Below are 13,537 nucleotides of genomic sequence, written 5' to 3' on the forward strand. Positions count from 1 at the left end.
GCTTCCTCGACATGTTGGTTCAAAAAACCATCCCGCATACATTCCAAGAAATCCTCTTCCTCAGCACCCTTACCAATTTGGTTCACCCAATCTACATGTTTCTATGATTATTCCTTGGAACTTAGAAGATTGATGGGAGATTTGATAGAGGTATACAAAATTATGGGGGGCATAGATAGGGTAAATGCAAGCAGGCATTTTCCACTGAGTTTGGGTGGGGCTATGACTAGAGGTCATATGTTAAGAGTGAAAGATGAAAAGTTTAAAGGGAACATGAGGGGAAACATCTTTACTCAGAGGGTCGTGAGACTGTGGAATGAGCTGCCAGTGCAAGTGATGTATACAAGCTCAATTTCAACATTTAAGAGAAATTTAGAGAGGTACATGGATGATAGGCGAATAGATGGCTATGGTCCTGGTGCAGGTTGATGGGAGTTAGCAGTTTACATGGTTTGGCATGGACTAGATGAGCTGAAGGGCCTGTTTCTGTGTGACTGACTTCTTGTGTTCCTCCAGAATTTTGTGTGTTAGTCAAGGTTTCCCAGCTTTGGAAGAGTCTTCTGCATTTGAGTATTTAATCTGGGTCTCGAACTGTTTAGTGTCTATATGCAAAGTATACCATTAGCTGGAAGTGTCTATGCTTTCTGATTATGAAGTTTGTTGAACTGGTGAGCTACAATTAGTGGCCATTTTATTAGGTACTGTACCTCCTGTATCTAATAAAAAGTCCACTGAGTGTATGTTTGTTGTCTTCTGGTGGTGTAGCCCAAACACTTCAAGGTTCGATGTGTTGTGTGTTCAGAGATCAGGGCTGTTCTTCTACACACTAATGTTGTAACACCTGGTCTTTTGAGTTACTGTCGCCTTCCTGTCAGCTTGAATCAGTCTGGCCATTCTCCTCTGACCAAATTTTTGGATGTACCTATCCAAATTTCTCTTAAATGTTGAAATCAAAATCACATCCACCATCTGCGCTGTGGCCACTTGAGTGTATTTGCCTCTCTTTTGAATCATAAAAAATATATAATCAAGAGGAGGCTATTCAGCCCATTTGATCTAAAGTGAATCTATTAGCTGTGTTACCCAGCTGAAACTTCTACAGTCACTGAGGGTTTCTATCTCCACCACCCGTTCAGGCAGTGAGTTCTTGAAACCTGCCGATCATGAGTGGAAAAATGTTTCTGGAAAAGAGGAATAAATAATTGAAAACATTCTGGATAAAAAGCAAGACTCTGAGATCTTCTTTACCAGTTAACTTTTTAGCATGAAATTGAACAGGTACATGGATCAGAATCAGAATCAGAATCATTTTTAGCTTTACTGACATATACTGAAATTTGTTGTTTTCTGGAAGCAGTACAATACATGACATAGAACGTTACTATAAATTACAAGAAAATAAGTAAATATTGCAAAAGAGGAATAATGAGATAGTGTTCATGGGTTCATGGGCCATTTTAGGTTCATTGAATTCACAGAGTTATACAGCATGGAAACCAGCCCTTCAGCACAACTTGTTCATGCTTACCACGATGCCTACCTGCACTAACCCCATTTGCCTGTACTTGGCCCACTATCTCCCTATCTCCCTATCCATGCAGCTGTCCAATCACGTTTACTGATCACGGGACAAATTTTTTTTTGTCTTGGATTATAATGCCACGCTGAGCCTCGCAAGCGTCAATAGAAAACATTGAAATAAAAAAATAGACAATATGGATCAAAATAGAAAGGCAGCCTTTGGGACTGAACCAGTTTGGTGGAAATAGTTTATTTTCATGTGCTTGTCAAGGTGAGGTGATGACAGCCAGGATGTTAAAATCTATACTTTCTTTCCTTGAGTGGGCTTTTACTGAGTAAACAATTCATGTTGGCAACTGAAGCATAAAAATCTGGTTCACTTACCAGCCACCACTCAGCTTTGTATCCACAACAAATAGTGGAAAGCCTTTGATTGGATTCCAGACCTAGATTCCACAGAAATGATTTTTATTTGATTTGTCACAAGATCATAAAATGTTCTATGTACCCATTGCACAGAATGTGTTTCTGATTTGGTTAAAAATAGCAGCCATGTGAATCCTTTTCCTTGTCTGTGATACTGTCACCAAAGAAAGTCTTTCCCTCTTGTCTCGAACACCATCCCTGGCCAGTACCACATTGAGCGCGTTTATGAGAAATGCTGCCACAGCAAAGCAGCATCTATCGTCGAGGACCTCTGTCATCCAGGCCATGCTGTCTTCTCACTACCATCAGAAAGGAGGTAGAGGAAAGTTAGGTCCCACATCATGAGGTTCAGGAACAGTTATTACCCAACAACCATCAGGCTCCTGGACCAGTGTGAATAACTACCCTCACCCGAACACTGAACTGATTCCACAACCTACAGACTCACTTTCAAAGATTCTACAACTCATGTTCTCAGTAGTATTTATTTACTTTTTAAAATTTATTATTTGATTTGTCCTCTTTTGCTCATTAGCTGTTTGTCAGTCTTTGTTATGTATAGTTTTTCATAAATTATACTGTATTTCTTGATTCTCCTGAAAATGCCTGCAAGAAAATGAATCTCAAGGTGGTATATGGTGACATTTACGTACGTCGATAATAAGTTTATTTGAACTTTGAGTAGTACAATTTTGATACCAGATTTTGGACATGGAGTACATTATTCTGCCACTCCAGTGTGGAGTGCTAAGCTCCAGAGTCACACAAGTCCCTTTATTGTCTTTTGTTCCATGTGGACAGAAATAATAATGGAGCAGCCATTATGTAATAAATCTCCTCATCGGCATCTGGTTCCATCTGTTTACATTTATTTGCATTCACTGTCAAGAATGTGAACATTCACAGAAAAGCCTGTCGTCTAGTTTGCCCAAAAATTGATGAACCTGATTCCACTCGGCTGGTGAAGATGCAAACAAGAGAAAGTCTGCAGATGCTGGAAATCCAAAGCAATACACATAAGATGCTGGAGGAACTCAGCAGGCCAGGCAGCATCTATGGAAAAGAGTACAGTTGATGTTTCGGCTGAGACCCTTCGGCAGGAGTGGAGAAAAAAAGATGAGGAGTAGATTTAAAAGGTGGGTAGAGGGGAGGGAGAAACACAGGGTGATAGGTGAAACTGGGAGGGGAGGGATGAAGTAAAGAGCTGGGAAGCTAATTGGTGAAAGAGATACAGGGCTGGAGAAGGGGGAATTAATAGGAGAGGACAGAAAGCCATGGAAGAAAGAAAAGGGGGCGGAGGAGCACCAGAGCAAAGCGATGGGCAGGTAAGGAGATTAGTTGAGAGAGGGAAAAGGGGATGGGGAATGGTGAAGGGGGGGGAGGGGGAGGCATTACCAGAAGTTTGAGAAATCGATGTTCATGTCAGCAGGTTGGAGGTTACCCCGACAGAATATAAGATGTTGTTCCTCCAACCTGAGTGTGGCCTCATCACGACAGTAGATTGACATGTTGACATGTTGGAATGGGAATGGGATGTGGAATTAAAATGGGTGGCCACTGGGAGATCCCGTTTTTTTCTGCTGGATGGAGTGTAGGTGCTTGGCAAAGCAATTTCCCAATCTACATTGGGTCTCACTGATATATCGGAGGCCACACTGGGAGCACCAAACACAGTATATGACCCTTGCAGACTCACAGGTGAAGTGTCGCCTCACCTGGAAGGACTGTCTGGGGCCCTGAATGGTAGTGAGGGAGGAGGTGCAGGGGCAGGTGTAGCATTTGTTCTGCTTACAAGGACAAGTTGCAGAAGGGAGATCAGTGGCGGGGAGGGGAAGACGAATGGACGAGGGAGTCGTGTAGGGAGTGATCCCTGTGGAAAACAGAAAGTCGGGGGGGAGGTGGGAAAGTTGTGTTTGGTAGTGGGATCCAGTTGGAGATGGCGGAAGTTCCGGAGAATTATATGCTGGATATGAAGGCTGGTGGAATAGTAGGTGAGGACAAGAGGAACCCATCCCTGGTGGGGTGGCGGGGGGATGGAGTGAGAGCAGACATGCGTGAAATGGAAGAGATGCAATTGAGGGCAGCATTAATGGTGGGGGAAGGGAAGCCCCTTTATTTAAAAAAGGAGCACATCTCCTTCTGAAATGAAAAGCCTCATCCTGAGAGCAGATGCAGCGCAGATGGAGGAATTGAGAGAAGGGGATGGCATTTTCACAAGTAACAGGGTGGGAAGGGTTATAGTCCAGGTAGCTGTGAGAGTCTGTGGGTTTATATTAGACATCAGTAGATACGCTGTCTCCAGAGATAGAGACAGAGAGATTGAGAAAGGGGAGGGAAGTGTTGAAAATGAACCAGGTAAATTTGTGGACAGGGTGGAAGTTGGAGGCAAAGTTGATGAAGATGACGAACTCTGCATAGGTACAGGAAGCAGCACCAATGCAATCATCGATGTAGCATAGGGAAAGTTGGGGAGTGACACTCGGGTAGGCTTGGAACATAGACTGTTCCACGTAGCCGACAAAAAGGCAGGCATAGCTGGGACCCATATGGGTGCCCATGGCTACACCTTTTGTCTGAAGGAAGTGGGAGGAGCTAAAGGAGAAATTATTAAAAGTGAGGACAGGTTCCCCTGGGCGGAGGAGAATGGTGGTGGAGGGGAACTGGTTGGGTCTGGTGTCCAGAAATAAATGGAGAGCTTTGAGGCCTTCCTGGTGGGGGGTGGAGGTGTACAGGGACTGGACATCCATAGTGAAAATAAAATGATGGGGGCTAGGGAACTTGGAATCATTGAAATGATTGAAATTATTGAAGATGCAGCCCCCTTGTTTTTGGTCAGGAGACATAGATGAGCCCAGAAAGGATAGTAACTTGTATTTCTTTAAGGCAACAAATGGATTTTACATTCATTCTAGCATCTTCAGGTTCACCTAACTGCTTTTGTCCGATATCTAAGCCATATTTTATTTGGCCTTCTCTGAAGATTGTCACCTTGTCGTGGTGAGGAGGCTTGTGAGCTCGTGAGATCCCAAGGATGATGCCATCTGGAGTTTACCTATGGCGGGAAGGTCAAGGGAGAAGTCATAGAGAAAGAGCAATCCAATCAAGATCTCAGTGGTGGAGCAGGTAGAAGATGACACATCATAATAGCAGTGAAGCTGGAGGGTGGCTGTAGCAGTGAAGGGACCCCACTCGTCTTGCACTCCGTGCTACTAGACCCTGACCCCAATCCGTCAAGGACCATGTGGTGGCTGCCTGTGCACCAGCCTCCCCGAGTTAGACAAAGTCTCTCACAGGAGTTCTCCATTAAGGGATTCCACCTCTACATCCCAGTTATGTGGATCCCAGAAACGTTGTAATGGGAATGGGAAATCAAATCAAACTGGGTGACTAGTATTAGCATACTCCTTGTGAATTGATTCTGTGACACATCACCAATTACAACTGTAGCAACCAAATTTAAATGAACTGTCATTCCTCAGTGAATTAAAAGGCATTTTAAAAGCAACATTTAGAAAGAAAATAGCATTTTGAGATGCTGTCTGGTTCATGACAAGCTCTATGCTAGATAAGCTGTAAATGAGCCCTTCAGCCAAACTAGTCCAAACTGTTATATCTGCCCAGAAGGTTGGAGGCAGGTGTGAGGTGTTGCACTTTGGTAGGACCAACTAGAGTAGGTCTCACCCAGTGACTGGCAGGGCACTGAAGAGTGTGGTACAACAATGGAATCTGGGAATACAGGTCCATAATGTATTGAAAGTGTAGTCACAGGTAGATAGTATGGAAAAGAAAGCCTTGGTACATTAGCCTTCATAAATCAAAGTACTGAGTACAGGAGATGGGACGTGTTATTGAATTTGTATAAGACAATGGTGAGGCCTAATCTGGTGTATTGTGTACTGTTTTGGTCACCCACCTACAGAAAAGAGGTAAACAAGGTTGAAAGAGTGCCGAGAAAATTTACAAGGATGTTGCCGGGTTTGGAGGACCTGAGTTATAAGGCAAGATCAAATAGGTTAGGACTTGCAGTTTTTGGGGGTGTGGATGATCTGTTGTTTTTTTTGTATGGGGTGGTTAGTGTTAGGGTTAAGGTTTTGGGGTTTGCAAGTTTTGTTTCTTTTTCATTTTCATGTCGGGGAGGCCTTCCTTTTCAACAACTCTCATGGCTTTTCTGTATTCCATTGCTACTTGGAGAAGGATAGCAGAGTTGTATGGTACATGCATACTTTGACAATGAAATGAACCTTTGACCCTTTTATTGAACCTTTGGTAAGTAGAAGATTGAGAGGAAATTTGGTAGAAGTATACAAAATTATGAGAGGTATAGATAGGGTAAATGTAATCAGCCTTTTTCCACTGAGGTCAGGTGAGGCTACAACCAGAGGTCATGTGTTAAGAGTGAAAGGTGTTAGGGGAACATGAGGGGAAATTTCTTCACTCAGAGGTTGGTGAGAGTATAGAGCACGTTGCAGCACAAGTGGTGCATGCAAGCTTGAGTTCAATGCTTGAGGGAAGTTTGGATGGTAGGGGTACGGAGGACTATGGTCCTGGAGCAGGTCAGTGGGACGAGGCAGTTTAAATGGTTCAGCATGGACTAGATGGGCCAATGGACCTGTTTCTATGCTGTATTTTTTATGACTCTATCATTTTAAGGTTCTTCGGAAGCCAAGAATGAGGCAACACCTTCATACTTAGTGCTTCATACTTTATTGTCGCCAAACAATTGATACTAGAACGTACAATCATCACAGCGATATTTGATTCTGCGCTTCCTGCTCCCTGGATTACAAATATGCACCCTAGACGAATGCTTTCTACGGTGCATCTATAAAAATTAGTGAGGGTTTTAGGGGACAACACCTTCATGGTTATAGCATTTAATAAGATATTCATCACACTACAACTTTCCTCTACCTCCTTTCTGATGGTAGTCATGAGAAGACAGCATGGCCTGGATGACAGGGGTCCTCGATGATAGATGCTGCTTTGCTGTGGCAGCATTTCTCATAAACGCGCTCAATGTGGTATTGGCCAGGGATGGTGTTCGAGACAAGAGGGAAAGACTTTCTTTGGTGACAGTATCACAGACAAGGAAAAGGATTCACATGGCTGCTATTTTTAACCAAATCAGAAACACATTCTGTGCAATGGGTACATAGAACATTTTATGATCTTGTGACAAATCAAATAAAAATCATTTCTGTGGAATCTAGGTCTGGAATCCAATCAAAGGCTTTCCACTATTTGTTGTGGATACAAAGCTGAGTGGTGGCTGGTAAATGAACCAGATTTTTATGCTTCAGTTGCCAACATGAATTGTTTACTCAGTAAAAGCCCACTCAAGGAAAGAAAGTATAGATTTTAACATCCTGGCTGTCATCACCTCACCTTGACAAGCACATGAAAATAAACTATTTCCACCAAACTGGTTCAGTCCCAAAGGCTGCATTTCTATTTTGATCCATATTGTCTATTTTTTTATTTCAATGTTTTCTATTGACGCTTGCGAGGCTCAGCGTGGCATTATAATCCAAGACAAAAAAAAATTTGTCCCGTGATCAGTAAACGTGATTGGACAGCTGCATGGATAGGGAGATAGGGAGATAGTGGGCCAAGTACAGGCAAATGGGGTTAGTGCAGGTAGGCATCGTGGTAAGCATGAACAAGTTGTGCTGAAGGGCTGGTTTCCATGCTGTATAACTCTGTGAATTCAATGAACCTAAAATGGCCCATGAACCCATGAACACTATCTCATTATTCCTCTTTTGCAATATTTACTTATTTTCTTGTAATTTATAGTAACGTTCTATGTCATGTATTGTACTGCTTCCAGAAAACAACAAATTTCAGTATATGTCAGTAAAGCTAAAAATGATTCTGATTCTGATTCTGATCCATGTACCTGTTCAATTTCATGCTAAAAAGTTAACTGGTAAAGAAGATCTCAGAGTCTTGCTTTTTATCCAGAATGTTTTCAATTATTTATTCCTCTTTTCCAGAAACATTTTTCCACTCATGATCGGCAGGTTTCAAGAACTCACTGCCTGAACGGGTGGTGGAGATAGAAACCCTCAGTGACTGTAGAAGTTTCAGCTGGGTAACACAGCTAATAGATTCACTTTAGATCAAATGGGCTGAATAGCCTCCTCTTGATTATATATTTTTTATGATTCAAAAGAGAGGCAAATACACTCAAGTGGCCACAGCGCAGATGGTGGATGTGATTTTGATTTCAACATTTAAGAGAAATTTGGATAGGTACATAGAAACATAGAAACATAGAAAATAGGTGCAGGAGTAGGCCATTCGGCCCTTCGAGCCTGCACCGCCATTTATTATGATCATGGCTGATCATCCAACTCAGAACCCCGCCCCAGCCTTCCCTTCATACCCCCTGATCCCCCTAGCCACAAGGGCCATATCTAACTCCCTCTTAAATATAGCCAATGAACTGGCCTCAACTGTTTCCTGTGGCAGAGAATTCCACAGATTCACCACTCTCTGTGTGAAGAAGTTTTTCCTAATCTCGGTCCTAAAAGGCTTCCCCTCTATCCTCAAACTGTGGCCCCTCGGTCTGGACTTCCCCAACATCGGGAACAATCTTCCTGCATCTAGCCTGTCTAATCCCTTTAGGATTTTATACGTTTCAATCAGATCCCCCCTCAATCTTCTAAATTCCAACGAGTACAAGCCCAGTTCATCCAGTCTTTCTTCATATGAAAGTCCTGCCATCCCAGGAATCAATCTGGTGAACCTTCTTTGTACTCCCTCTATGGCAAGGATGTCTTTCCTCAGATTACGGGACCAAAACTGCACACAATACTCCAGGTGTGGTCTCACCAAGGCCTTGTACAACTGCAGTCATACCTCCCTGCTCCTGTACTCGAATCCTCTCGCTATAAATGCCAGCATACCATTCGCCTTTTTCACCGCCTGCTGTACCTGCATGCCCACTTTCAATGACTGGTGTATAATGACACCCAGGTCTCGTTGCACCTCCCCTTTTCCTAATCGGCCACCATTCAGATAATAATCTGTTTTCCTGTTTTTGCCACCAAAGTGGATAACTTCACATTTATCCACATTAAATTGCATCTGCCATGAATTTGCCCACTCACCCAACCTATCCAAGTCACCCTGCATCCTTTTAGCATCCTCCTCACAGCTAACACTGCCGCCCAGCTTCGTGTCATCCTCAGACTTGGAGATACTGCATTTAATTCCCTCATCCAAGTCATTAATATATATTGTAAACAACTGGGGTCCCAGCACTGAGCCTTGCGGTACCCCACTAGTCACCGCCTGCCATTCTCAAAAGGTCCCGTTTATTCCCACTCTTTGCTTCCTGTCTGCTAACCAATTCTCCACCCACACTAATACCTTACCCCCAATACCATGTGCTTTAAGTTTGCACACTAATCTCCTGTGTGGGACCTTGTCAAAAGCCTTTTGAAAATCCAAATATACCACATCCACTGGTTCTCCCCTATCCACTCTACTAGTTACATCCTCAAAAAATTCTATGAGATTCGTCAGACATGATTTTCCTTTCACAAATCCATGCTGACTTTGTCCGATCATTTCACCGCTTTCCAAATGTGCTGTTATCACATCCTTGATAACTGACTCCAGCAGTTTCCCCACCACCGACGTTAGGCTAACCGGTCTATAATTCCCCAGTTTCTCTCTCCCTCCTTTTTTAAAAAGTGGAGTTACATTAGCCACCCTCCAATCCTCAGGAACTAGTTCAGAATCTAACGAGTTTTGAAAAATTATCACTAATGCATCCACTATTTCTTGTGCTACTTCCTTAAGCACTCTAGGATGCAGACCATCTGGCCCTGGGGATTTATCTGCCTTCAATCCCTTCAATTTACCTAACACCACTTCCCTACTAACATGTATTTCGCTCAGTTCCTCCATCTCACTGGACCCTCTGTCCCCTACTATTTCGGGAAGATTATTTATGTCCTCCTTAGTGAAGACAGAACCAAAGTAATTATTCAATTGGTCTGCCATGTCCTTGCTCCCCATAATCAATTCACCTGTTTCTGTCTGCAGGGGACCTATATTTGTCTTTACCAGTCTTTTCCTTTTTAAATATCTATAAAAGCTTTTACAGTCCATTTTTATGTTCCCTGCCAGTTTTCTCTCATAATCTTTTTTCCCCTTCCTAATTAAGCCCTTTGTCCTCCTCTGCTGAACTCTGAATTTCTCCCAGTCCTCAGGTGAGCCACTTTTTCTGGCTAATTTGTATGCTTCTTCTTTGGAATTGATACTATCCCTAATTTCCCTTGTCAGCCACGGCTGCACTACCTTCCTTGATTTATTCTTTTGCCAAACTGGGATAAACAATTGTTGTAGTTCATCCATGCGATCTTTAAATGCTTGCCATTGCATATCCGCCGTCAACCCTTTCAGTGTCATTTGCCAGTCTGTCTTAGCTAATTCACGTCTCATACCTTCAAAGTTACCCTTCTTTAAGTTCAGAACCTTTGTTTCTGAATTAACTATGTCACTCTCCATCTTAATGAAGAATTCCACCATATTATGGTCACTCTTACCCAAGGGGCCTCTCATGACAAGATTGCTAATTAACCCTTCCTCATTGCTCAATACCCAGTCTAGAATAGCCTGCTCTCTAGTTGGTTCCTCGACATGTTGGTTCAAAAAACCATCCCGCATACATTCCAAGAAATCCTCTTCCTCAGCACCTTTACCAATTTGGTTCACCCAATCTACATGTAGATTGAAGTCACCCATTATAACTGCTGTTCCTTTATTGCACACATTTCTAATTTCCTGTTTAATACCATCTCCGACCTCACTACTACTGTTAGGTAGCCTGTACACAACTCCCACCAGCGCCTTTTGCCCCTTAGTGTTACGCAGCTCTACCCATATCGATTCCACATCTTCCCGGCTTATGGATGGGAGGGATATGGAGGGCTATGGTCCTGGTGCAGGTCAATGGGAGTAGGCACATTAAGGGTTCAGCATGGACTAGATGGGCTAAGGGGCCTATTTCTATGCTGTAGTGCTCTATGTCTCTATGACTCAGTGGCCATTTTATTAGTTACATCTGTACACCAGCTCGTTAATTCAAATATCTTGTCAGCCAATCATGTAGCAGCAACTCAATGCATAACAGCATGCAGACATGGTCAAGGGTTTTCGTTGTTGTTCAGTCCAAACATCAGAATTGGGGGAAAATGTGATCTAAGTGACTTTGACTTTTGTTGTCAGACAAGGTGGTTTGAGTAACTCAAGTAGGCATGTATTACAACAGTGATGTGCACAAGAGCGTCTCTGAATGCACAACATGACAACCTTGAAGACGATGGGCTACAGCGGCAGAAGACCACAAACATGCACTCAGCGGTCACTTTATTAGGTACAGAAGTTGTCTAATAAAGTGCTCACTGAGTGTATTTTTATGATTCAAAAAACAGTCCAATATATGTAATTGTAACCCTCGACAGCGTAATATCACTTTCATCTTATGAAATCTATGCACTGGGATACTGACGGAGGCAGAGATTAAAAGTGGAGAATATGTACGAGTTGCCTCTGTTTTCATTTTAGCATCTGTTACTCATTACTTTTATTTTTTATTTGGAGATACAGCATGGTAATAGACCCTTCTCCCCACCCCTTCCAACGAGCCCACACATTCATTTACACCCGTGACCAATTAGCCTACTAACCCACACGTCTTTGGAACGTGGAAGGAAACTGGAGCACCCAGAAGAAACCCATGTGGTCATGGGGAGAACTTTCAAACTCCTTGCAGACAGCAGCAGGAATTGAACCAGGGTACCTTGTGCCTTAATAGCATTGCACTAACCGCAACACTACCGTGCCATTCATACTCACAGCTGGACATGAGTGTCCCTTTAAGAGCCCAGAAACTTCCAGCACATTTCATTCTGGAACTCAAAATCCCAAGCTGATTGATTAGTGGACTTGGCTCCATTGCTGGACTTGCTCTTTTACTTAATCATTCAGGGGATGTGGACATCACTGGCAAGACCATTATTTATTGTGCATCACCAGTTGGCCTTAGAACATAGAACATAGAATAGTACAGCACAGTACAGGCCCTACGGCCCACAATGTTGTGCCAACCCTCAAACCCTGCCTCCCATATAACCCCCCACCTTAAATTCCTCCATATACCTGTTTAGTAGTGTCTTAAACTTCACTAGTGTATCTGCCTCCACCACTGATTCAGGCAGTGCATTCCACGCACCAACCACTCTCTGAATAAAAAACCTTCCTCTAATATTCCCCTTGAACTTCCCACCCTTTACCTTAAAGCCATGTCCTCTTGTATTGAGCAGTGGTGCCCTGGGGAAAAGGTGCTGGCTAACCACTCTATCTATTCCTCTTAATATCTTGTATACCTTTATCATGTCTCCTCTCATCCTCCTTCTCTCCAAAGAGTAAAGCCCTAGCTCCCTTAATCTCTGATCATAATGCATACTCTCTAAACCAGGTAGCATCCTGGTAAGTCTCCTCTGTACCCTTTCCAATGCTTCCACATCCTTCCTATAGTGAGGTGACCAGAACTGGACACAATACTCCAAGTGTGGCCTAACCAGAGTTTTGTAGAGCTGCATCATTACATCGCAACTCTTAAACTCTATCCCTCGACTGATGAAAGCTAACACCCCATAAGCTTTCTTAACTACCCTATCCACCTGTTAGGCAACTTTCAGGGATCTGTGGACACATACCCCCAGATCCCTCTGCTCCTCCACACTACCAAGTATCCTGCCATTTACTTTGTACTCTGCCTTGGAGTTTGTCCTTCCAAAGTGTACCACCTCACACTTCTCTGGGTTGAACTCCATCTGCCACTTCTCAGCCCACTTCTGCATCCTATCGATGTCTCTCTGCAATCTTTGACAATCCTCTACACTATCTACAACGCTACCAACCTTTGTGTCATCTGCAAACTTGCCAACCCACCCTTCTATCCCCACATCCAGGTCGTTAATAAAAATCACGAAAAGTAGAGGTCCCAGAACAGGTCCTTGTGGGACACCACAAGTCACAGCCCTCCAATCCGAGTGCACTCCCTCCACCACGACCCTCTGCCTTCTGCAGGCAAGCCAATTCTGAATCCACCTGGCCAAACTTCACTGGATCCCTTGAAATAGGAAGCAGTGAAGAGTCAACTGCATTGAAGGGTCTGCAGTTACAGATGGACTAGATAGATTGAGTAAGGAAGGCGAATTTCTTTTCTTAAAGCTATTAGTGAAACAGATGATTTTTATCATAATTCAGCACTTTTGTTTTTAACATTTACTGAAGTTTTCTTATTTTAAAAAAGCAAATCCAGTATCATTTAATGTTAATCACACAGTGCCAGTGCAATGTAGAGTACAGCACAGGAACAGGCCCTTCGGCCCACAATGTCTGTACTGAACACACATTCAGGTGCCTTGCCATTCGATGTGGGCGATCATGTCTCTCCATCCATCATGGTCCCTGACCCTCCCATTGTAGTTGTTGCCTCCCCTGTTTCCAACCATGATGTTATTCCATCTTTCATTTTCATTCTCTGTCTGCCTCTGCTTCTCTTTCC

This window comes from Mobula birostris, chromosome X (assembly GCF_030028105.1).
Source record: "Mobula birostris isolate sMobBir1 chromosome X, sMobBir1.hap1, whole genome shotgun sequence".
In the NCBI taxonomy this organism is placed as follows: Eukaryota; Metazoa; Chordata; class Chondrichthyes; order Myliobatiformes; family Myliobatidae; genus Mobula; species Mobula birostris.